The 25589-nt window shown below is 37.1% G+C and overlaps 1 pseudogene; it reads left to right on the top strand.

Moving 5' to 3' along the window:
- Positions 1-22636, top strand: part of LOC102955607 — a 96454-nt pseudogene extending 73818 nt beyond the window's left edge.
- The last annotated feature ends 2953 nt before the right edge of the window (positions 22637-25589 follow it).

Raw genomic sequence — 25589 nt, 5'->3', positions numbered from 1 at the left:
CTATGGTAATTTTTTTTAAAGCTTTTCTGCCCCCATCTGCTCTATACATTTCACAAATCAGTGGAATGGACCACAGGTACTTGATTAACATCATCAGTGTCTATCTAGATCACCAAGCTGCATCCTGAAAGGTTTGTGCAGCCTTTTGCATTAAATTATAACTTATACAGGAAATTGTTTTTTCAAAAGTCATCACAGTTTCAATTCAATTCCATTACAGGTTTTTTTTTTTGCTGACCGTTAAAGAGGGGGAAAATCACCCCACTGAAAACAACAAACATAGACTTGATTGTTGGTTACAATGCGAATAAATGATCCCCGCCCTCATGGTCACTTTGCATAAAGCTTCCTCCAAAAGATCTGGTCTAGTGTCTCAACATAAGAAATTCAGTGGCAAAATGTTTAAAGGCATTAATTCCCATAATATTATGCTGGATAAGAAACGAGGTCCAATATCCCTAACCAAATAGTCACTGTGTAACACACACCAGATACTAAATTCAATTTTCTGCTTGAGTAAAACGGAATAATAGTTTGCCTCCTGTTCCTATCTATGGCTAAGACTACCAATGCCACTCAATTAAAAAAAAAAAGTTAAAACTTCAAGATAGAGATATTATTGATAATTTCAGTAATTATCATACAAGAAGTTTTAAATATCTCCAAATAGGCATCAATCAAAAACTAATCATCGCTAAAAAACAAAAAATAATAAAATAAAACAACAAACAAAAACATCTGTGACACTAACTTCCAGGCATTCAAAAGCATTCTATAGTAGACTAAGGCAACAATGTCCCCACACTAGGTTAGCTTTCAAAAAGCTTAGGATATAACCCATGAATTATAAACAAAGCAAACATAATTTTAAGCAACCAAAACCTATTATCCTTATCAGGAAAGAGTAAAATGAATCACATAAATAAAATTCCGAAACTTGCATATGCCAGCTGTAAAGTCGCAAGACTTGTATTAATAATACTCACGTCTAGCCACATGCTAATTATATTCAGACTTAATTTGGATTTCAGAAAGTGATACAGGCTGCTTCTTACCAGCGCAGATACATTTTCTTTTATTAATACAGCACTTTTCATATTGAAAAAAATTATAGGGAATAAAGGAGTCATAGCTATCTTTGCCTTCATACACTCTAAGCTTGTTATAGGTTTTGCCTATAGCCAAAATGCAGACGCACAGCTAATTTCGGGCCTACCAGCCTTGACAACACTCTCCTTCATAAGCAGCTGGTGATTAACCATATGGGAAAGTGTGATTGAACTCCAGATGGAGTTGACTCCTTCCTAACTCCAGACTAGTCGTTTTGGGGACAGATATCTTTAGTGCTATTGACTACTGAATCACCTATTCCTTTGAAATTAGATGATGCTGGGGGGTTTGAGAGTGTTAAAGAGAAAAGAGAATTAAGATTAAGACTATGGTTCTTTTCTGTCTGCTGGGAGACTACGACAAAGAGAATATAAAGTTGGTTAGCACTCCCCAGCACTGACCTCACCTACTAAACACATTGATGCACCTGTTCTGGGAAGGAATTCCTAATGAGGCAGTAAATGCTCTGATACTTTCTATCTATCTTGAGAAGAATAATTTATGACCAGAGAAAGTGAAGAAGATATCAGTGATAAGATTAAACTAAGTGTTATTCTGGTCAAAATAATTAAATGTATTTTCCCTCTGGGGAACTCAGCATACATTACTCAAACTGAATGCTTTCCTAAATAATTAGTCTGTTTCTTCCAAACATTATCAGGAATGGCAAAGGCAATGAGACAGTCAAATGAAAGCAAGACAGTAGCATAACTTTTCTTCCTCCTAGAATAATCAATTTATCACATTTTAAAATGCCAATATTATAGCCCTTGAATTTAAGAGATTTTATTTTTACTTAGAATTTATATAATATTTTCTGAATAACACCATACTTTACATCCCAGGTAAATTTATAATTGCCCACAGAGTCACAGAATTTTGAAGGTACAAAAAATTTTTATGTTCATCTATGTTCATCATCTGTGATGTAACATGGCCATCCATAATTTTATAGCAGATACAATACTTGAGCTTCAGGCCAGAGCTTCATCACTATAATAACACAAAAACCATATGAGAATTTTTCTTTCACTACTAACTTTTATTTTGAAATTGGAGTAATTCTTAAAATTCTCTATTTTGGGAAAGTGGATTTTTTTTTTACTTTCATCTTTCATTTTTAAAAGCATTACTAAATACTTGTATTAAAATAAATCTACTGTGATTCAAAGCTCAAAAACTAAAGACAAATACACTTTACTTAAAGGATCTGTTCAACATGTATAATAACTCATTCATTCCCTTATTAAATCTATCTCAACCTATAGTTTTCTTTATATTATCTTTTCCTAGATTCTACATCCTTGTATTTACCTAACAGATAATCTTCATTTGTTGTTTCATCAATTTATGTAAGAGTGTAATTAATGGATTTATTATACACAATCTGATAAACAAATACCTTGCTACAACATACCTCCTATCATTGAATATACAACCACAAAGTACACACAGATAAGAAAAAACAAAAAAGATACCTCATGTCAGCTGTGGTTTCAATGATTAGTCACCTGAAATGTATCTCAGATGGAAAGAAATCAATCATATTTTTCATACAACCAATTTACCACATATTGAAATACTTAATGAAATCCATTTGTCATCTATGACTAATTATGCATTTCTATCTTGGAAAGACATATGTAAATCAAACATTTCTAAAGAACGGTGCAAACAGGCTAAGATAAATATTTACAACATATAATAAAACACAATAACAACTCATTAAATCCTGGCCCACAATAAATAAACACTAAATAGTGCAATTAAGTCACTCCAGTCATTAGACTAATTTATCCCTTGAAGAAATAAAAATACACATCAAAGACAACATTATTGTCAGTTTGAGCTCTCTCACAAAAAAATGACCTTGAGGAACCATTCAGAATAGCACTGCTTAGAATCAAACTCTATCAACCCACACCATACAAAATCCTACCTCTTTATTTTTCATACCTTGGTTCTCTCATCCTGAGAGACATCTCCTTCCAATACCAACTATCTAAAACTTTCAAGGATCACCCTTCCTACGAAACTTTCCATCATATGCAAGCCAATATTGACTACTTCTTTCCTTACTGCATTATCTGTGGTGACAACAGACATCCTGGTTTTCTTTTGTTGTTGTTGTTGTTGTTGTTGTTGTTGTTTACCTTTTTCCAGCTTTACTGGGTATAATTCATGTTGCTCTTTTATCTATCTCTTATTTGTTTCTCATTATTTCAAATTAGTTTCATTATTAAATTTCTAACTTCAAATGACAAAACTAAAATACAATTCCTTGTTATGCAGCCCCCCCCAAAATACCGCCTTTTAAAGCAATTATCTGTAGTTTACAAATACAAAAAGAACTTTTTTAAGTGATATTTTACTAGCAATTCCAAAATAAATATTCCCACTTTACTCATCCAGGGCAAAACAAGAGGCTCAATAGATAAAGCTCGAGATGTTGGGGCACCTGGGTGGCTCAGTTGGTTGGGCAGCCAACTCTTGATTTGGGCTCAGGTCACGGGATCAAGGCCCGTGTTGGGCTCTGTGCTGAGCATGGAGCCTGCTTAAGATTCTCTCTCTCTGTCTCTCTCTCTCTCTCTCTCTGCCTCTGTCCAGTACTCATGTTGTCTCTCTCTCTCTAAAAAGAAAATTAAAAATTAAAAAAAGCTAGAAATATTGCTTATTTATTTTGGTTGTTTCGTTTTGCCTTATTTTTGTCTTTGTTTTGAATCAGACCATTTTTTAAATGTTTATTTATTTTGAATACAAAATAAACAAATCAATGAATATTTACTAAATGTATTTAATTAATAAATAAACAATAAACAGTTTTAATTAATAAATAGATATTTATTTATTTATTATTGAGCATGGAGCCCAACAAGGGGCTCAATTCCATGACCCTGGGATCATGATCTGAGTTGATATCAAGAGTCAGGTGCTTAACCAACTGAACTACCCAGGTGCCCATGCGTAAGAGCACTTAACTTCAACTTCTTTCACCACTTAATTCCATTTCTTCTAACAGAAAATGCTCATACAAACTACTAAATAAATTTCACTTTATAAGCTTTTGTACTTGGAATTCTCTGTACAGAAAAAAATAGCATGCTTTCAGTGTTCAAGACTTTGGTGTCTTTTTTTTTTTCTCCAACGAACATATTAATTTTGTCTCCTATAGTCTATTGGTCACATCATAATCAATGCATAGGATTTGAATCATATTAAAACTAATTTTCTACAGTATCAAATCATAGGACACTGTATATATTATCCACTTAGCTTATCTATATGTCTGGTCTACATATCCCAGAATGTACATATCCTCTTTTCAGCCTGACATATTCTTAGATTCTAATGTTTAACAGATGCTGTATTTGACCAATTTGTTTGTGCCAAGTCATCTGTAGTGGACAATTATGCTTTTTCTGTTGATATCCAGAGACTCCCTAACATTAAATAATTATTCTTTCATTTTTTGCCCCATTTTTACAGTAAAAAAGGAAAATAGCAAAAGATAAAGAGGGCTACAAATTATAATAAGTGTACATTTGTGCATTTACCGACAACAGCTATCATTTGTTGAGTGTTACCTATGAACTATAAAATACAGACACATTTCTAAAATTTAATCTAGATACATGGAAAGATAGAAAATATTTGCAAATTATACACTTGATAAGGAGTTAATATTCAGAATATATAAAGATCTTCTATAACTCAACAACAACCAAAAAATACAACCCAATTAAAAATATGGCTAAAGACTACATATTAGTATGCCAGGGCTGACATGACAAAAACCACAGACTTGGGTTGCTTAAACAACTAAAATTTATTTCCTCATATTTTTGGAGGCTAGAAGTCAAACATCAAGGTGTCATCAAAGTTTATTTTTTCTGAGGCCTCTCTTTTTGGCCCATATATGGCCATCTTCTCTCTCTATGGTCTTTCCTCTGTGTGTTCATATGCATGTCCCGATTTCCTCCTCTTACAAGAACTCCAGTCATGTTGAAATAGGGCCCACCCTAAAGATCTCATTATAACTTTATTATCTCTTGAAAGACCTAATCTTCAACTATGGTCATGTTCTGAGGCGCTGGGGTTAGAGCTTCAACATGTGAACAATTCAGCCCATAACAGATTTGAATAGATTTTCTCCAGAGATATACAAACTGCCACATAAAACCATGCTCAACATCACTAATTAGTAAGGAAATACAAATGGAACCATAATGAAGTACCACTACATACCTATTAGGATAGTGATTATCAAAAAATAAGAAAACAACAAGTTTTGGTGAGGATGTGGAGAAATCAGAACCCTCAGGAACTGCTGGTGGTAATGTAAAATGGGGCAACCACTGTGGAAAACAGTTGAGCATTTCCTCAAAAAATTAAAAATGCAAATACATGTGATCCAACAATTTCACTTCTGGGTGTAAGCCCAAAAGAATTGAAATTAGGGACTTAAAGAGATATTTCTACTCATGTTCATAGCTGCATTATTCACAATAGCCAAAAGATGGAAGCAACCCAACTGTGTACTGATAGATGAATGAATACACAAAATATAGTATACACCTACAATGGAATAATATTCAGCCTTAGGAAGGAAAAGGCTACCACATGGATGAACTTTGAGCACATTATGCTAAGTGAAATAAATCTCACAAAAGAACAAACGCTTGGGGCACCTGGATGGCTCAGTCTGTTAAGCATCTGACTTAGGCTCAGGTGATGCTCTCACAGTTTGTGGGTTCGAGCCCCGCATCAGGCTCTGTGTTGACAACTCAGAGCCTAGATCCTGACTCAGATTCTGTGTCTCCCTTTCTCTCTGCCCCTTTCCTGCTCACACTCTGTCTCCCTCAAAAATAAATAAATATAATTTTTTTTTAAAAGAATAAATGATTCTTGGTAAGATTCATGTGGTACCTAAAACAGTTAAATTCAGAGAGAGAGAAAATAGAATGGTAGTTGCTATGGGCTGGAGAAAGGAGGAAATGAAAAGTTATTGTCCAACGGGTACCGAGTTTCAGTTTTACATGATAAACGCTTTGGAGATAGATGGCAATGATGGTTGTACAACAATGTAAATGTACTTAATGCCACTTAAGTACCGTTAAAAATGGCTAAAATGGTAAATTTTATGTTTATTTCATAATTGAAAAACATAATTGAAAAACAGGTCATCTATATAGCAATTCAAACAATAACACAGCTAATATATATTCCTATTTGAATTTTTCAGATGAGGTAACAGAGGCTCGGAAAGGTCAAGTTGCTAAGCAGAACCAGATTTCAAATCCATGTTGATCTCACATTAAAGACTTGCAGGTTCAAATAGACTACATTTACCCACACTGACCACACTTACTCAATATAGTTCAAATATTTGCTGGAGAAAGTTCTGAAGATTACAAGACACTTTGACACATAAAGGAGTCTATTGAGCAAGTCTGATGTATTGATCATATGTGTTAGTTGAGCTCTTTCTCTAATGACTTCTTCCGGGCAGAAATGATGCAACCTCACCTGTACCAGAATAGTTTTATCATCTCATAGAACTATTAGTATACAGTTTTATATACCAATATTAAGGAGGAAAACGTACTCCATTACTGCTCATTCTCCTTTGGAAACCAGTGTTTGGTTTTCTACCTTCCCAGATAGAGGAGTCATTATTGAACTGCTTAGGAACCCGAATTGTAAAAGATCCAATGCTTTTACCAACTTCGTAGAAGAAATCAGGGTTAATGTTTATATATCTGAAATGCCAAGCTTTGTGCTTTATTTTCATGCTAATAGGCCAGAATTCTCTAAGTCTCCAAGGTTAGACTCTCAAGACAAATTGTTTCTTCAGCCAACCTCTTCTTGACTTCACAGTTTATAAAATAAAACACTATCTGTCTGAGATACAAAGAAAATACAAATTAATGAAACACTGGACTAGAGCCTTATATCAGTGTGTTGAAGATTTATGCACATAAACTGCCAAACACAGGTTTTGAAACAGACCTTATAGACTCCCAGTTGCCATAGTAACTGCACAGCTTTATTGAATGTAAAAGTGTAAACAGATGAGCAGAGCTCAGGTAAACCATCAGCGTTGCCGTTGTTGGCCTCTGAGTGACAGAAATAAGTAGTACGTGCTGTCACTTTCCGAAATAAAATAATCATGATCATAATTTAACACCCTTGACTTCTTGGTCTGTGAACATGTTCCCCTTAGAACCTTCTTCCAGTGCTGCTTAACTAATTACTCGTGAAGAGAAAGGTTCTAATGAATAATTAATGATTTTGTTATTGAAACAGGTTGGAGAACTATGCTGCAAACAGCAAGGAGTGTTAATACGGCAGTCCTACCAAATGCTTGCATTCTGTCTTCTCATTCTCTTGATCACAAGAGAAAGGGTGTGGTGAGGACTAAAACAACTTTTAGAAGTGCAAACCCTCCTCTGAGATGCTTGCAAGCTAGTTTCTAAATAAATAAATAAATAAATAAATAAATAAATAGAAAAGTTTTCAGTTGGAATAATTAAAGGAAAGAAATTTTGGTGGAGACAATGTTAAAGACATATAATCATTGAAATATTTGAACATAAAACTAATGTTCCTACAGTTATTCTTTGTTTTTCACGATTACAATTATATATCCTTACTCAGAGTTCTAATTCCATATTTAGGACTGCTGTAAAATATTTGTAAGTAACATTAGAAAATAAATAACTCAAGCCCCTTTCTTAGAATGGGAAGAATAAAACCCAAAGTGGTAAAAATAACATACTCAAGGTCACAATATTAGTTAATTCCACAACTAAGATTTAGATTCCACAATCTAACTATTTCTCCTACAGACACCAAAGGAGGACATGGAATAGTTATTCTTAAGGCTACGAAGTTGTTAGAGAAAAGTATGTTTGATTTCCTGTTGGATCATGGGACTGGGAATAAGAAATTTCCTGTTTCATTTACCAAGGGATACATTAGAGGACAATCTTGCTAAAATAGTGGCATAGAGTCTAGGAGAGTAGGTGATAATAATAGAAAGACAGACTAGAATGCATTCATCCAATAGCATTGGACAGCAAGCCCTCAAATCTTATGCGAAGACATCCTTCATGCTAGTAAAACTGCTATCATTTATTGAATATGTAATATGAGCTCATCATTGTGTCAAATGCTTACATACATTACAGTTTACTGATTAAGGGGTTAAATTTTACAACGTTGGGTTCACATCCTTGTCCCACTGCTCATGAGTTATAATCTTGGGCAAGTTGCTTAACCTCTAAACCTTAACTTCTTTGTAAACTGAAGATGATAATAATAGCACCTACCTCTGTGTATTTCAAGAAGTCATTATTACATAGTAAATGAAATAGCCATGTAAAATATCCAGTTAAGGTATTAGCAATATACAAATTTAGTAATTTTGTATTATTATCCCATTTAGTATCTACAATGATAACAGAAGATGGATAGGATTATCCCCATGTCACAAATGAGAACACTGCGGTTTAAAGGATTTAACTAATTTGGCCAAGTAGAAAAGCCAACGTATAAACTTTGAGATACACCTTGTTCCATAATCTGTTTTTAGCTGCCACACATACTGAATCAATCTGGAGTCTGGTTTGGCGATCTGGTTACATTTCTCATTCTTTCTCTGAGGTCTTGAAAAAGTCCTTCGGTCAATTCCTAGTATTTATTAAGTGTCCCGATGCTCTAATTCTTTTCCAATTATCAAAGGGTTCATGACCACAGTTCGTGACCTAAGAGAGGTGATAATTTATCTGAGAAGACAATATGAAATAAAAACTCAATAAAGGATTAAACCACATGGTCTCATTTCTAAGATTTAGGATTTGGTTACAGAAAGCCAAGATTTAGGTGTACAGGCATCATCGGAGAAGAATATATAGAATTAAGCTGAGTGTAGGAAAGGAGGCTATTTTGAGTATAAGACAAAGAGTGAGAAAAGACATCAGAGTGCTCATTGAAAGATAATTTGGACATAGATTCGGAAGTCCTAAATTAAGGAGCTGGAAATGGAAAGAAATGGGTAAATCAATGACGCAACTGACAGGAAAATTATAGAACTTAGAAACAGATATAATAATGTGAAGACAAAAAAAAATGGCTTGAAATGTTCTAGCCTGGGACATGAGAAAATGTCTCCATGTAACAGAGACAAAAGCAGAGTAACTGAAAAAGAAATGGGAACATGTGGGGATGATTATTTTCAGTTTGGGACTGATTGTATTTGAGAAACTGCTGGAGTAAATGCTGGCTTGTCCTGAACACAGCTATAAAATAAAGAATAGCAGGAAGGTGACAGTCAAGACCTGGGAAAACATGTAAATACTACAAATGTTATGATAACTAAAAACATAGGATAGGGGTGTCTGGGTGGCTAAGTTGGTTAAGCGACTGATTCTTGATTTCGGCTTAGGTCATGATCTCATGGTTTGTGAGTTCAAGCCCCACGTCAGGCTCTGTGCTAACAGCTTTTCAAAACGATTAATATCATCTTGGGAGAGTACACTATGTTGGTAGCGATGTTAAAAGTAAGAGCAGTCAAAATCCAAGATAAGCAAATTTCAGTCAGAAAGGAGGAAGATAAACAGAAAAGTACAATTTTACAGAAGCCATGGAAATGCCACCAGGGTGTTAAGGATGATTAAAATAGAGCTTTATCAAGATGCTTCTAACCTCTTGTAATATCTGCACTCCCCATTCTTGAATCTGAAAACAGACTTAAAATAACTTTATACAGCCTGTGTTTAGGTTTCAAAATTCATTGATAGTGTTTCTGTACTATTGTCTGCAATGTTGATTAATCCTAGGTCTCTGCTACGTGGACAATTTTATTGCTTTATTTGTAGAACAGGGAAAATAATACAGTCCTTTGAAAAAGTCACAGCAAGCAAGGTACCTGAAGATATCAGGTACTCAATAAATGGTAGTAGTGCTTATTTCTGCTTTTATTTGAAGAAAAAAGAGCTGTCTGGGCTGATTTTCCTACAAACAGGTACAAATCAGGTCTCCCTTGGTTTGAAAGATCTCCCATTCTTAAATTTAGGGTGGTTGAATGAGCAAATATGTCATCTACCCAAAACAACTCCCACTGCAACTTTAAGGGACACTGAAATGTCATTGAATAAATACAGAGTGCTACAATTACTATCTCATATTTACTTCTTATCGTCCAAATGCAGAATCAGTTGCAATGCCCTTCTCTATGCGTATGCCTTCATATGTCCTCTTCATTATTTAAGATTAATCTTGAAGGCTTCTGAGTATATTTCCTAGCCAAGGTAGAAGTTTCAATTTTGTCCATGGGACCTTCTCATCCACCATAATACTACGTGCCCTCTGCTTTGGTATTGCTTAGTAAATTGAACAATTTTAGCCCTCATTTTTTTAAAAATTTTTTAATGTTTTATTTTATATTTGAGAGAGAGAGAGAGAGAGAGAGAGAGAGAGCATGAGCAGGGGAGGGGCATGGAGAGGGAGACACAGAATCCAAAGCAGGCTCCAGGCTCGGAGCTGTCAGCAGAGCCCGACGTGGGGCTCGAACTCACGAGCAGTGAGATAGTGACCTGAGCTGAAGTCGGACGCCCAACCGACTGAGCCATCCAGGCGCCCCAGCCCTCATTTTATGCCTAAATTTACAACAGACTTATTATGTGTATATGTATATATAGGTGTATTTGTGTTTCACAGAACAACAGTACATACCCATCAGCTTTATTTTCCATTAAAATAGTAAATTTAAAAAAAGATGTTTAAATATTGAGAATGCCTTCTGTCAAGTGTAAATTTCCCCCAAACTCCTTCGTCACGTAGTTACTGGGGTGCCTGCATAGCTCAGTTGGTTAAGTCTCCAACTGTTGATTTCAGCTCAGGTCATGATAGCACGGTCATGGGATCAAGCCCTGCATCAGGCTCTGAGCTGACAGTGCAAACCCTGCTTGGGATTCTCTCTTTCTCCCCCTCTCTCTGCCTCTCCCCCACTCATTAGTGTGCTGCTTCTCTCTCTCTCTCTCTCTCTCTCTCTCTCTCTCTCTCTCAAAATAAATAAATAAACTTTTAAAAAAGTATAAATTTCCCCCAAACTCTTCTCTATCACATAGTTATTTCAACAAGGCAAAAAATGATTTTGCTGTATCACAAAACTTTTGAGAAGTACATTCATCCAGTCCTATAAAGATCACACAGTATATCAGAACTACTTTAGTCTAAATTTTGTTTGTTTATACAATGTACCTATGTTAATGGTCAAACTGACTACTCAAGCTTTCCTCCTTTGAGTATGTGTTGAATTTCAAAACTGTTCCTTTTTGTGCCAATGATATTCTTCTGACTAGTTTTAATTATGAAACCAAGGATGCTTTTGCATATGACAAACTATTTAACTTAGCTAGTAATTACTAATTAGCCAATTAAAAGAATGAAATTTCAGAAGACCATTTAGCAATAAAGTCAAACCCACTACATAAATATTTTTTTTCATTTATTCAGGGATTCTTTTTATTTCCCAAAGAATAAAATTCAAAATTTTGTGTATATTCTCTTTGAAACCTAAGTTCACGATAAATAGATATAGCTTGAAAGCAATTAAGGCCAAGCAGAAGTATCAACACCTGAACACATATAGTAGGCCTCACACCATTTCTCATTCACATTCACACCACACACCAGTTGCTCAAAAAAATCTTTGAGAAAAGTGGGGTGCCTGGGTGGCTCAGCCAGTTGAACATCCAGCTTCGGCTCAGGTCATGATCTCACAGTTCGTGAATTTGAGCCCCACATCAGGCTCTGTGCTGACAGCTTAGAGCCTGGAGCCTGCTTCAGATTCTGTGTCTCCCTCTCTCTCTGCTCCTCCCCAGCTCATGCTCTGTCTCTGTCTCTCTCTCTCTCTCTCTCTCTTTCAAAAATAAATAAAAACATTAAAAAAATTTTTTTTTAATCTTTGAGAAAAGTAAAAGAAAGAATATTGCTTTTAATATACAGATTAAAGTGTTAAATAGTAAGTCCTTTTGAAAGATTGGTTTAAATTTGTTTTGTTTCCTTCATAGAATGTGCTAGTACTAGAATGTTAAATAGAATTGGTTTTATAGCCAAACTCACTTGAGAGACTTCAGGAGAAGACGGAGAATTAGGAGGATCCTAAGCTCCCCTTGTTCCATGGATACAACCAGATAACATTCGCATCAATGTAAATAATCCAGAGAATGCTACCCAAAGACTGGCAGGGCAGAATCTCCACGGCTACATGTAGACAGGAGGCCATGTTGAAGAGGACAGGAAAAGCAGAGATGTGGTCAAGAGATAGACCTGCAGGGCTGTTCATGTGAGGGAGGGACCCCAGGGGTGCAGAGAAAGAAGAGAAAAAGACTCTCACACCATGTACCCCAGGCATAGACAACCCCACACAGTAAAGATTAATCTCCAGAGCATTTAGCTTTGAAAATCAGAGGAGCCTGATTTTGTGAGGTCTTATAATCAGTGGGGCTTAACACCTGGGACTTTAAAAATCAGTGGGCTGGGCTCTAGCAGAGCTCAGAAAATGAAGGAAAACTGACTTCCCCCACTTAAAGAGACAGCACAACAAACAGCCCCCTGGAGATAAAGAATAGAAGCAGCAGTTTGAAAAACACAGAAGGGATATTTGTTTACCAATCTCAGAGCCCGTGCTGGAGGGGCAGGGATCTTTGGAAGAGTTCACCAGGAATAAAGGAGCTAGAAGGCACTATTTCCCTCCCCTGTCCCCCAGCCTAGCCACACGGATACATATGGGAACTAGCATAGCACCAACATTCTATACCTAACTTGCTAATAGCATATCCTGCCCCTGCATTCTCCTGCAGATCTGCCCCATCCAATATACCTTTGGCCAGAGACCTCCAAAGCAGTGCCACAAGCCTGGCAGTGTGCAAGCAACCCCAACAAAGGCCAGATCCTCTCCAAAGTGACTCCTGCCCTGGAGAGAGGGCGAAGATAACCAAAGATACACCAGTCTGACAGCAACCCCAGCAGTGGGGCTGGGGTCAGACATCTGATGTGACTGCAGACCCTGCCCATCAATAAAAGTTTCCCAGGGAATAACATGGAGAAAATTTCCCTGCAGTTTAGTGCTATTGCGTCTCTGGCAAATACCTACCTGGTCTGACTCCACTCAAGACCAACCCAGCCCCATACTGGCCCATTAACAACACAGGGAACAAACCCGGCCCACAACATGCAAAGAGAGCACTGCAGATGACCGGACTAAAGGCAAAAGTAGCTCAGCCACAACAGTAGAGCACACACAACACACACAGGAGGCACTCCTGAAGCACCAGAATCTGGTGAACAGGAGACACTGCACTGCAAAGCACTACATGACCTCTTCTTCATAAGGCCACTACCTTCAAACGCAAAAAGATATAGCTGACTTTCCTAACACACAGAAACAGACACAGAGAGTTAGACAAAACAAGGGGACAAAGGAGTTAGTCCCAAATGAAAGAACAGGACAAAAGAGACCTAAATGGAAAGGCAATGAGTAATATGCCTGAGAGAATTTAAAATAATACTCATAAAGATATTCACTGGACTTAAGAAAAGACTGGAGGACCTCAGTGAGACCCTTAACAGAGACAGAAAACATTAAAAAGACCCAATCAACCCAATCAGAGAGGAAGAATTCAATAAATAAAATTTAAAAATATGCAAGATGGAATAAATAGTAGACTAGTGGAAACAGAAGAACAGATCAGTGACCTGGGGACAAAGTAACGGAAGCAATGAAGCTGAACAAAAGAGAGGAAAAAAATAATATAACACGATAATAAACAGAGGGAAATCAATTATACCATCAAGCCTAATAACATTCGCATTATGGGGATCCCAGAGGAGAAGGGAGAGAAAAGCAGGCAGAAAATTTATTTGAAGAAACAATAGCTGAAAACTTCCTGAATTTAGAAAGGGAAACAGAAACCCAGGCCCAGGAGGCACAGAGAGCCCCCAAGAAAATCAACCCAAGGAGGTCCACACCAAGAATCATACTAATTAAAATAGCAAAAAGTAACAATAAAGAGAGAATTTTAAAAGCAGCCAGAAAATAGGAAATGGTTACGTACAAGGGAAACCCCACAAGTCTATCAGCTGATTTCTCTCCAGAAACTCTGCAGGCCAGAAAAGAGTGGCATAATATAATCAAAGTGCTGAAACAAAATAATCTACGGAATACTCATCAAGGCTATTGTTCAGAATAAGACAGATAAAATTTCCAAGACAAACAAAAGTTAAATAACACTAAAAGAATTCATGACACTAAACCAGCCCACAGAAATAATAAAGGGGATTCTTTGAGTGGGAAGGAAAGACCACAAGAAGGAGTAAGAAAAGTATGAAGTACAGAAATAGTACTATTAAGTGTATCTGTAAAAAATCAGTCAGGAGTGATTACTATTTCACAAAATAAAACGATGTAAAGTATGACCCCATATACCTAAAACCTGGAGTAAAAAATGGGTTCAAACTTAAGTGACCATCAACTTAATACCGACTGCTATATGCATAAGATATTATATATAAACCTAATGGTAACCACATATCAAAAACAAGTAATAGATATTTAAAAAATAAAGAGAAAGGAACCCAAGTATATCACTAAAGAAAGTCAGAAAACCATGAGAGAAGAGAGAAGAAACAGAGAAAAACTACAAAAACAACCATAAAACAAGTAAAAAATGGCAGTAAGTCCATACCTATCAATAATTACTTTGAATATAAATGGACTAAATATCCCAATCAAAAGACACAGGGTGACCACATGGATAAAAAAGCAAGACCCATCTATATGCTGCCTACAAAAGATTCATTTCAGACCTAAAGACACATGCAGATTGAAAGTGAAGGAGTAGACAAGCATTTATCCTGCCTATAGAAATGAAAAGAAAGCTGGGGTGGCAATACTTATGTCAGATGAAATAGATTTTAAAAGAGACTATAGCAAGAGACCAAGAATGACACCACACATGCATACAGGGAACAATCCAACAAAAAGATATAATAATTGTAAATATTTATGCGCCCAGCATGAAAGCACCCAAATGTATAAAACAGCTAATAACAAGCATAAAGGAAGTAATCAATAGTAATACAATAATAGTAAGGGACTTTAACACCCCATTTATGTCAATGGGTAGATCATCCAGACAGAAAATCAATAAGGACACAATAGTTTTGAATGACACACTGGAACAGATGGATTTAACAGATACATTCAGAACATTCTTTCCAAAAACAGCAGAATACACATCCTTTTTAAGTGAACATGGAAAATTCTTCAAAATGGATCACATATTAGAGCACAAAACAAGTCTCAACAATTTTGAAAAGATTGAAGTCATACCATACGTGTTTTCCTGACCACAACACTATGAAACTAGAAGCCAACCACAAGAAAAGTATCTGGAAAGACCACAAATATATAGAAGTTAAATGACATGCTACTGAACAATGAATGGGTCAACCAAGAAATAAAAGAGGAAATTTAAAAATACCAGGAGATAAATGAAAATGAAAACACAATGGTCCAAAATCTTTGGGATGCAGCAAAAGCTATTCTGAGAGAGAAGTTCATAGCAATACAGGCCTACCTCACGAAGCAAGAAAAATCTCAAATAAACAACCTAAACTTACACCTAAAGGAGCCATAAAAAGAAGAACAAACAAAATCAATAAAGGGTTAGTATCCAAAATATATAAAGAACTTACACAACTCAACACCAAAAAACCAAATTGGCAGAAGACATGAACAGACATTTCTCCAAAGAAGACATCCAGATGGTGAACAGACACATGAAAAGATGCTCAACATCACTCATCATCAAGGAAATGTAAATCAAAAACCACAACGAGATATCTCCTCACACCTGTCAGAATGGCTAAAATCAAAAGCACAAGAAATAAGTGTTGATGAAGATGTGGAGAAAAAAAGGAACACTTATGCACTGTTGATGAGAATGCAAACTGGTGCAGCCACTGTGGAAAGCAGTATAGAGTTTCTTCATAAAATTAAAAATAGGATTACTCTGTGATCCAGTAATTCCACTACTGAGTAGTTACCCAAAGACTGTGAAAACACGAATTCAGAAAGATAATATGCACCCCATGTTTACTGCAGCTTTATTCACAATAGCCAAATTAAGGAAGCAACCAAATGTCCATTGATAGATGAATGGATAAAGAATATGTGATATATATGTGAAGGTTACTCAACCATTAAAAAGAGAGTATAATGCTAAGTGAAATAAGTCAGAGAAAGACAAATACCATATGATTTCATTCATATGTGGAATTTAAAAAACAAAACAAATGACCAAAGGTAAAAAGAGAGAGAGTGAGACAAACTAAGAAACAGACTCTTAACTATAGAGAACAAACTAACGGTTACCAGAGAGGAGCAAGGTGGGTGAAATAGGTGAAGGGCATTAATGAGTACACTTATCACAATTAGCAATAAGTAATAAACAGAATTGTTGAATTACTATATTACATCTGAAACTAATATTACACTGTATGTTAACTATAGTGGAATAAAATTTTTAAAAAAGAAAGATAAATCACTTGAGTTATCAATACACATTCCCTGTCAAAAACAGAAGAGATAGAATATAACTATTGTTATTTAAGGGACTATTTTATTTTAAGGCCAGTTAAAGATGAATCATGTAAAGTTCTGATCATCCCTAAGATTGAATCCCAATGGTTTGCAGATTAACCATGTGCTGAAGAGTGGAGTTCAAATACACATCTTTCAAAGCTCTGAAGAGAGTCCACTTAAGAAAGCCTCAAGACAATGGTCTCTTCTAGTTCTTTACAAAGACTAGAACATATAAATATGCAAGCATGTGTGTACTGGTTTTGTTTAAATTTCTTAAAATTTAGAAAAGTTCTGATACATATTTTATTTCAAATGTCTCTTCAACCTCTTTCCTTTCCCATGCACACTCCAAGAAATTACAAAATCCTAGCTTTCTCTAGAAAGGGAAATATTTGTCACAAAAAAAATGAAATAAATTTTTGGAAACAAAGAAATGTTTGTACATGGTTACATGGTTGACTAATCTTTTGCTTCTCTTCTCACCAGTCTTTTAAAGATATTCTATAGTAATATATGGAGCTAGAATTTTCATCAGTGTGTAACAGGTATTTTTTTAAAGAAATCAACAACTGTTAAAATCTCCCAAGGATGCTTTAGAAAGTGTATATCATATTTTTTCAGGTCTCAAATAATTTAGTTGAATCGCTTTTTTAACCTCTTGATGGCAAAAGAACATTATCAAAGAATGTGCTGAGAATAAAGAGGAAGGATGAATGGGGGAAGGTATCACTAATGATACAATTGACTGCAAACGTATAGACTGTGATTACCATAATGGATAAATACCCACAACCAATAAAATGAGCTCTTCTACCTATAACTGTTGTATGCAGGCTTTAAAATTTTCTACCATCTTTGAAATCAGGTATTTGTCATGCAGTCTCTCTGCACGGCATTTGATCGGTATTCATCCAACATCCTCAGCCAGAGAACGCTGCCTAACAACACAGCACTCTGAAATACTAGTGTGTGTTTAGAGAATTTTTTTAATGCTTATTTATGTTTGAGAGAGACAGAGAGTGTGAGTGGGGGGAGGGGCAAAGAGAGACAGAGACACAGAATCTGAAGCAGGCTCTAGGCCCCGAGCTGTCAGCACAGAGCCTGACGCGTGGCTCCATGAGACCATGACCTGGTCAGAAGTCAGACGCTTAACCGACTGAGCCACCCAGGTGCCCCTAGAGAATGTTTAACCTACCAGAATGGAAACCTTTGGGGGAACAACTTGCTCCATTATATTTTCCCACAAGTTTGTAGATTTCCACAACTTTCTATCGCATGGCAACAGAAACCACTCTGTGGTTCTTAATCAGCGTCTTTAAAAGCCTAAGCCTGGCTTATATATTTATAGATGCAGACATCCTAGAGATACCATAGGCTCAACTGGATAAGCCTTGTCAAGGGACTCTGTAGCTTTTGCTATATATGCAGAACCACCAAGGATCTGCTAATGCTGTTATCAAATGCAGCCCTATCAGCACTAAACACTTGGCTTGGCATTTTGATAGTAACATTTTAAAGAAAGTGGGCAAAATGGGATTCTCCTTTATATTGTAAATGGATAATAAAGAAGCTTCTCTTATTGGTCTAGCAACTAAGAAAACTTGATGAAGTTTGTAACATAAGAAACCTAAGAGATGGTATTGATGATAAATTGTCACACTGGGAAATGAACACTCCAAATAGCTGTTTCTGAATTTGTCATTCCAATTGAAAGGCTGTCCATTCCATGACTATTTCACAAGTGATATTGACAGCCTTTGCAATGTTAATACAGAAAGATTTCCAGCATTACGATCTACTTAAACTCCAGCTCATTGCAATAAGGAAATTACAAGAAAGCCTTATTCAAAACTTACGGGATAAAATAGCAAAAATCCCTTACACTGGAGAAGGAACACTATGTGGATATAGTGGTAGAAATGGGACTAAAGGAGGAAGCAAACTGTGGCTATCGCATTTTGCACAGCAAACCAGTCTTCATTCACCAGCCTACTTTTCTGAATTCCTGCTTGGCCTTTCAACTGTGCCTGTCTACCTCATGGCTTTTCTTGCTTCTTGCTAAAATTAAGAATTGAGGGAAAGGTGTTCGATGATTTTTAAATCTTTCTCTCACTGATATGTTAAAAAAAAAAAAAAAACAACTCATCACTCATTTGAGAGTTGGCAACTTTTCTGAGAGTTTTTGCAGCTACGGTATTTCTTACCAGTTTGGTTAGTGAGTGCCCCTATAAGCACTGGAACAGACAGGGAAACAAGTCCAGAAGAACTAAGAGGCTCTGTCCAAAACACACTGTGAGCTCAAGGCACCAGCACATTTCCATTCACCTTCTCTGAAATCACAGCTCATATTCCCCCCACACCATTATCTTCTCCTCTCAAAGGGAGCAAGTATACTTGGTGTGGTTTTTCTTGCAACCAAAATTTCTAAAGACACCAAAACCTGCAAAGCTATCCCTGATTACCTTAGGTAAAGTATCTCCTTCCTATACCCACTGTTCTCAGTCTCAGCTCTCTACTGCCTTCTTGCCACCTACCACAATCTATAATCATTTTCCTGATTGCTTGCTTATCTGTCATACACTGGGCCCCAATCTCTCTGGGGGTGGGGCTGCCAGTGTCTTTTTATTGCACTCACTGCATCTAGCTTTCAGCACAATGACTAGCACATAAGTAGAGTTATAATCAGTAGTTAGATGTAAATAGTTCTATTTCTTCATATTTTACACAGAAGAATCAAGCAGAGTTCTGTATGATGTCACTTAAAATCAAATCCTCCTAATGCAAGAGTTAGTTGGTAGGAATAAAAATAGTACATTTGAGAACCATAAAGGGCTTTAGAAAACTACTTCATTGAACCGTTCGGTATAATTGATGAAGTCTTGAATCCCAGAGGTTGCTCAGCTTACCCAAAGCTACACACTTAGCCACAGAGCTGGGGCTAAAACCTAGTGAATGTTTATTAATTTTGTTTATTTGTTCACATGTACCCTGCATTACTGAAGAAGAGGTCTAGGGAATTTGACTCATAATGTTGAAAAAAGGTAGAAGTTAGCACCCTGACACAAAGTTCAATAGCAATTCAATTTTTTGTAGCTAGAAACATTTGATCCAGTTTCCAAATAATACTAGTCTGTTCCATAACTTACAACACTGTATTTCAGGATAAAAAACATATGTTAACATGCTTTAACCCCTCCCCCACAAAAGAATCCATCAGTTCTGAAATAAAATCATTTGGGATTGTAGGATATTATATCAAATAATGCCACAGACAGGGACTTTATGTTCAACCTTCCAATTTCTTTTTTTTTTAATTTTTTTTAATGTTTGTTTATTTATTTATTTATTTATTTATTTATTTATTTATTGAGACAGAGAGACAGAGCATGAACAGGGGAGGGGCAGAGAGAGAGAGAGACACAGAATCTAAAACAGGCTCCAGGCTCCGAGCTGTCAGCACAGAGCCCGACGCGGGGCTTGAACTCACGGACCGTGAGATCATGACCTGAGCTGAAGTCGGACGCTTAACCGACCGAGCCACCCAGGCGCCCCTCAACCTTCCAAGTTCTGCATCAACTCAAAGAAAATCTTTAGCCTCTCTGTGGCATACATAAAATGAAAGCAAGTTGTTTTCTCACTTATGTACTAAAGAGACCACTTGGGCACTTACAAATAACATTTTGTATCTTGGAATACAGGCTGTTCATAAATATATACCAAAGATTATTAATACTATTTTAAGCCAATACTATCATATAACAAAAAGGGAAAAAATACTCAACTGAGATCATCTGTAATTCACACCACAGCAAGTAGTTATTACAGTCCATATGGAGTGAGGATCACCCACTGCTGAAAATTCCATGAGGGTGTGACAAGGTGACATACAGGAGGTTAAGTGCTGTATGCTGGGTGGCAGCTCATTTCATAGGGGTGTAGAACTTGCGATTTGAAAAGGATGTACAGAAGTCGCCACGCAGACAGGGGTGAACACTGCAGAATCAAACAAATGTTGCTGATTCAAAGTTGTTCTCCTACAATAACAACCAGCACCAAATGAGTTGCCGCGGTGGAGAGCAAGCTGTGCTCAGCGACTAATTGCTACACTTGTTAGAGTGTGCAAGAAGGTGTTTATTTGTTTTACATGTGTTTGGTGCCAAGACGTCCCGGGGATCTGGAGCTGAAGTGGAAACAGAATGACAGTGTTTAGAAAACTAAACACAAAAACAAAAGGGAAAGAGAATTTTTTTTTTTTTCCTGAAAGTGACTTGAGCATTAAATGTATGAAAACCTTGAGGCTCTTATCCTGGGTGATTAATTCTTCAGGCTCCTTCAGATCAACCCGCGGGAGCCCAAGACGGAATGGAGTGTATTAAGTCTGGGATGCTTTGATGTTGTTACTTTTATTTAGATGGTGAATTATTCAAAGCAGGGAGGATCAATCTAAGAGCTACCAATAGAAATAAAAGGGAATGAAGTCAGAAAAAGGAAGGAAGGAAAGCACAAAATGTGGGTGTTGAAAAAGTTCCACCTGAATGGCAAAATTTAGAATATGTACTATGGGGAATTTGCCACACTGTATGCTTCCAGTTTCAGAAATAATAACTGGATTTTAACTGACATTTTGAACAGTTTAATGATGGAAATATTTCTACTGAACAACCTTGTTTTTCTTCTCTGATACTTCATAGGCCTCCAGAGTCTTCCTTTGGACAGAAATTTGCTACTCCAAATATAAGCCCAAAATACTTCAAGAGTATGATGAGCAACTTAATTCTTTCCATCAATGAACATGGTAGGTAAGTTTTAAAAATAATTATTTTTACTTATTATTTTTCTTTTAATATGAAGAGATATCTATCTGAGCACTGATAAATTCCTCAAGAACAACTGTGATATGTTTACATCTTCCATGTGATTAGCATACCATGTAGATTGTTATTTTTTTTAATTTTTTTAATGTTTATTTGTGGGAGAGAGAGACACAGGACAAGTGGGGGAGGGACAGAGAGAGAGGGAGACACAGAATCCAAAGGAGGCTCCAGGCTCTGACCTGTCAGCACAGAGCCTGACACGGGGCTCGAACCCAGGAACTGTGAGATCATGACCTGAGCTGAAGTCAGCTGCTCAACCGACTGTGGCACCCAGGTGCCCCGATTATTTGTTATTTAAAATTAGGAGGCCGCCTGCACCCAGAGCTCCAGAGTCTGACAGGATTGTGATCTCTCCATTTTTTCTTGCCGCTGTGATAATGCCTGTGAGTCACCGTGGATAAAAGTGGAGAGACAGGGGAGTCAGATGAAAACGGCACTGCTCCCAGGGCCCCCAGGATCACCGATATAGAGACGTTCCCGGAGGAAACTGACAGGGATGGAGATGGGGACTAGAGAGAAGACATGGCCAAAGCTGCAAGCTCAAAAGTCAGGACATCTCAGATTGAAGAGCAACTGGAAAGGAGGACTCATCATTACTTACTCCTGCAGCCAAAGAAATGAAAATAGACACCGAAGAAAAGAAGAGAAGAAGCCAAAAGTGGACGAAGAGATTCAAAAGATGCAGATCTGGTTTCTTCTTTTTCTGAGAAGCAGCTGAACAGTTATAAAGCATATCACCAGTCAGGTTTCCCTAAGGCAGCCATTCAAGGGCTGATCCAGTCTGTCATGTGGCACCTCCTGTGTCTCAGAATGTTGGGATTGCTGTAAATGGTGTTTCCAGGGTTTTCTCTGGGGGAGATGATAGAAGCAGTACTGGATGTGTGGGGCAAGTGGGGAGAAATGCCACCAACTACAACTCAAACATATGAGGGACACCGTTCAGAGGTTAAAGTCAAAGGGGCAGATCCCCAACTCAAAGCACACAGAAATCATCTTCTAGACCACAAAGCCTAGAAGGGCCTGGTACTGAAGGAAGAAGTACGGGTGCCAGACTTCTTCCTATTGCCTGAGACTTTTGCACTGCTGCTCGAATATCTCAGTCCTCCAAGGATTCGATGATGGCTTTAATGTCTTTCTCAGAACTCTGATATTCATCACATCTAAAAAGCATGTGCCCTGTTTCATACTTGCCTTGACTAAATATTGGGACCTCTTTGGGGATTTTACTTTATTTTTTTAATTTTTTTTAATGTGTATTTATTTTTGAGACAGAGGGAGACAGAGCATGAACAGGGGAGGGGCAGAGAGAGAGGGAGACACAGAATCTGAAACAGGCTCCAGGCTCTGAGCTGTCAGCACAGAGCCCGACGCGGGGCTTGAACTCACGGACCACGATATCATGACTTGAGCCGAGGTCGGATGCTTAACTGACGGAGCCACCCAGGTGCCCCCCTTTGGGCATTTTAAAGTATTTAACCATCTCTTGGCTATTTGGAAGAAGAAAGATACATGGACCTTAGGCATCTTTAGACAGGGAAGCTGCTTTCAGAGAGAAAACCTTTCCAAGAGAGCTTTGATGGGTTCATAATGAAGCATGAAGTTGCTATAACTTAGGTTATTTCTTCCTTCTGGTTTTAATTAGATGAAACAACCAGAAACTTTTGACTTGCTATACTCTACTATGTAAAACACGGTGATAGCAAGTGTAGTGTAAAAGTTTACCCTGTAAACATTTAAGGTTCTCTTATGAATTTTAGTGAGTGGTCATTAAACTGTTTTCCAACTTGCAAAAAAAATTAAATAAAAAAAATGAAATTAAATAATATGAATATTCATTATGTATCATATCATTTTGAAGCACCTGTTTTACATAAACCATATCATTAAAAAAGTAATTAGATTTTTAAGTTCCCTTTATTGCCTCAAAATTTTATGCAAATTTTTTTTTACTTAGTTTGATACTCCTTCTACCTCTCTCTTTCTCCCTCTCTCAGGTATGTGAAAATTTGTCAGATAGGAGGAAGCAGTAACCTTCATATTCCATACAAGGACAATAATGCAAATCTATACCCACCATAGATTAAAAACTTCATTTTAATGTCATTTACTTTCTATTTTCCACTGCTTTCTGCCACATAGAGTGTGAACAGTTCATTAATGTGTAGTGAAAAACATATGTCAAATTGGGATTCATGCAAATCGCCAACCCTACACAAAAAGAAAATTCTGTATCCATAAAAATCTAACAACCTCTCCAAGATTCCATTTATATTTAACTTTGAACTATATTAACTTGATCTTTGAAAAAGTTATCAGGGAGAGGATATAGTTTTTACTCTAATAAAAGCTAATTTCATGCTTTTTATCTGGTCTTCTGTACACTTAAGGGAATATGTTTGCAAAAACCACCTTATGGCAAGGAATGAGACTTTGTCTCTGTTTAATGCAAAATACATCAAGTAAATCAGCCACATATTATTGGCCCAACTATTACACCTACACAGGAGCTCTTCTACCTCACCGAGGTTCCTAAAACAGAAGAGTACCAGAAAAACCAACGAATGAACTTGCATGTACAGGGATGTGTGTGTATGTGTGTGTGTGTGTGTGTGTGTGTGTGTGCGTTTGTATTACATATATGTATATATGATGTTTACCCTGCTATTTGTAATTCTAATCCAATGCCACAGAGTTCCCCCTTGCTTTCCATTTTCTCTATTTGCATCTCTATGCTGCCTGCACTCCCCAACACACAGCAAGCACTCAGCTCCAAGAGCAGGGGTGTCACTCAGAGAAACACTTGCCACAATTCGCGCTACCAGCTCCAGAGCTCTGACTCAGAGATTTTGCCTGGAGGAAGAACAGACTGTAAAACAGATGGCTGCTGATCTCTTCCCAGAGGAACTGGCTTCATTTGCAACTGAACATGAAGAAGTTTAAACCTGAGGGTGCTCTCAAGATTATTGAAGGTTGTGGTTATGAAAATGAATAAAATAAACCTCATTTAAAATGGAGATGGGAAGCCAGAAGGGGGAGCTCTTATGCCATACCACTCTTCATAGCATTTTATAGAAACTATGGAAAGAGGCATACTTTGTATTCCAAACAGGGAGAAGCCTATACTTTACTACCCAGGAGGAGGAAGATTTTTCTCCTTGCCCAGCAACAGCCCAGCCAATGAGAGACTACCACTAACACAACTCAGCCAATAAAAAGCCACTACACTTTGAACTCCTAGTTTACTCCAATGGACTTTCCTTTATGATAGCCTCTCTTAACTCCTCTTTGCTCTATAAAAGAGCATTCCTCCCCTTGTTCTCCAAACTTGCCTAAGTTTTTCCATGGCTGGCATGTCTATAATTATAATTCCTCTACTATTCCCGAAGAAAGCCATTTTGCTGGTAAAATGACTGGCTGGGTTTTTTTTTTTTTAATGTTTATTTATTTATTTTGAAAGAGAGATAGAGGGCAAGTGGAGAAGGGGCAGAGAGAGAGGGAGACAGAGAATCCCAAGCAGACTCCATGCTGTCAGTGCACAGCGGGATGCAGGATTCAACTCACCAACTGTAAGATCATGATCTGAGCTGAAACCAAGAGCCAGTCACTTAACTTACTGAGCCACCCAGGTGCCCCGGTTTTATTTTTAAGGTCAACATGGTGAAAGAATATTCAAATATGAGGAGATTCATGAAGATACAGCCTAGACTGTAGATGCTATCTCACAGGAGATAACTGGGAAATAAGACAGCTGGGAAAAATCCTTCTGCAGTCACAACAAATATCAAACACCAACCTCAGAAACTATTCCAGCCATTGAAAGAGTCACAATTTGATCTGTTAGTTTGTAGAGGAATGTGTATCCCAGGGTATTGTTGAAAACAAAGCAATCAACTGGAAATCAGTGGAGTTTAATAGGTGGGTGTGGCCCAAAAAAGAATGGAAGAGAGTTCTAC

This window comes from Panthera tigris, chromosome D4, assembly GCF_018350195.1.
Source record: "Panthera tigris isolate Pti1 chromosome D4, P.tigris_Pti1_mat1.1, whole genome shotgun sequence".
NCBI classification, from domain to species: Eukaryota; Metazoa; Chordata; class Mammalia; order Carnivora; family Felidae; genus Panthera; species Panthera tigris.
This window is presented reverse-complemented; position numbering and strand designations above follow the sequence as displayed.